Source organism: Rhagoletis pomonella, unplaced genomic scaffold (assembly GCF_013731165.1).
Source record: "Rhagoletis pomonella isolate Grant_MI unplaced genomic scaffold, Rhpom_1.0 Rhpom_scaffold_00006, whole genome shotgun sequence".
NCBI lineage: Eukaryota > Metazoa > Arthropoda > Insecta > Diptera > Tephritidae > Rhagoletis > Rhagoletis pomonella.
This window is the reverse complement of record NW_023458560.1, coordinates 5,637,205-5,639,464: the sequence shown is the minus strand read 5'-3', so window position 1 is coordinate 5,639,464 and position 2,260 is coordinate 5,637,205.

Sequence of the window (2,260 nt, the reverse complement as noted above, 5' to 3'; positions counted from 1 at the left end):
AGGTCAAAAATACCTTTATGAGATGAGTAATGCTGTATCAACTGGTTTCTGTGCTCCTAAGCTGGAAAACCGTCAACCTGGAAAAATGGCGCACTCGAGATGGCTTACTACTGCGAATCGTATACTCAGACTTTAGATAAGTACTCTTCATCCAACATAAAATTTGAAACTGCTTGTCAATTATGTTGTTAAAGCATACGCCCCGATGTGGTTCCTTATCAAGCAAAAACGTTCTTTTAAGGATGGCGCGAAGCATAGTTACCAATTGACGTAGTGCTCTCGATTTTTGCCAGAAAATTTGAAATCTGTTGTGGATCCTGTTACCGAAAGAAACGCCTTTTATGCGCACCCAGAAAACCTACTTGTTATTTGATGAGAGGGATCACATTCGGGAGCTGGCATTACAGAAAATAATAACAGCTAGAGAAAATGAATCTTCAACAAAACTCAGAATATTCAGGCCACCAAAACTTAACTTCTCGCCCGAGATTACACTGAAATGATTCTATGGGACGAGTGCCTAACTACAACACCGCCTTTTCTTCGTCACATTTCAGACGAGGAGCTAAAAAACATGGCAAAAGATAAGAGCTTGGAAATCGATGACTTTCCTTGTCATACGCAATCAGTGGAAAGGTGTGTAAAACTGGTAACAGAGGCCTCACAACTTGTAACTGACGCTAGCTCTAGAGATGGTTTCATTAGAACTAGGTTAACATCTCGAGCAGAAATGCCAAATTTTGGGCACAAAAATCAGTTTAAATATTAAGATTTTTTTATTAATTGATCGCTTTATTTCGTTTATTCTATTTTATTGTTCTGTAGTTCACTAATTTGCATAATAAACTAACTTTTAAATTTGACTTTTGTTTTATTTTCGGCATATGGTTCATCCTTGTAAAAATGTAAAATTTAAAAAACTTTAACGTTCTGTAGAGCCCTCAAGATAACATATAATTCAAATTTTCTTATGATGTTCGTAATATGTGTAAAATTACGCAAGTTTTGACATCTCGTGCGTTTGTGTATGCATCTTGAAAAATGAAGAATTTCATACATTGACGGGACACCCTAATGAGCGTGGCTTCTTTGGAAACAAATATTCTATGTAAGTAAAACATAATTTAAGCTGAACTTTTAAATATATAATAATTTGGGCGCTGTTTTGTATAAGGTACGTAACAGCGCGGTAAGATACCGATTGATGCCTGGTGACCTTATCCACTGGTGCATTACCTCATATCAGCACTAAAAATATTATTTTCAATATCTTCACTAGTAAAGTGCTTCATGCACACATAGCTCGATTTGGTGTTTAATGCATCTCCTCGCCGGCAGAACTGCTTCCACTTTTTCGCCAAATTTGCGTCAGTAGGAAAAAAAAAACCTCTATCGCACGCTTTCTTTTTGTTTTTACTATTACACTTTGCCACGGCACACTTCATTTTGCTTTGTAATGTCTCGATAATTGTTTAAAACCACGCAGAAACATTAACGCACATATATTAAAATTGTTATTTGTTTTTTTCGTATGCTCACAATCAGCAATTGCACCAAGATGACGTCACGCACACAGCTGACTCACACACTCATATAACGTTTTCAGTTTTAAAAATTTCACACTTCATTTTTGCGGTACCGCCGCCTAAGGAGTTTCACTCAGGGCTGCACATTAACGTTAATTTTATCAATAAACGAAAATGCGAAATCGTTTTTGTTTTTTACATCGATAATGTTAACATTATGTGTTTATCAAAAAAAAATTCGTTTTGTTAGTTATCAGAAAAATATGTTAACAAGAATTTTGTTTCGTTGATTATCAAAAAAAAATATCAAAAAAGGAAAATTGTTTCTGCAGCAACCAAAAAATTTAATAAACAGACAAATTTTATTATTGGAAGCAATTGCGGAATCAATGGGTCGAAGAAAAGTACTAGTAGCGTCAATGTGGCGTGCATACCATCCAGAGGGTCAATTCTCGTTGTGCGTTATTGCATTTTTTTCGGTGTTAATTTTATACTTTTCATTTCACGATAACGCAGAACGGCAACAATATCATCAGCTGTTTGCTTCAGAAAAAAATAGAATGTGCCGAACTGAACGGCGAACCGTACAGCCGTACTTCAGCATCCTCACCGGCAAAAATGTTTTGAGAGCAAATAAAAAGTTGTCCGGACAAGAACGGTGAACCCGCCTTTGTTTCATGTATGGAACCCATAAAACAATTTAAGGCGAACCGGAGACATGACATTCTTTTTTT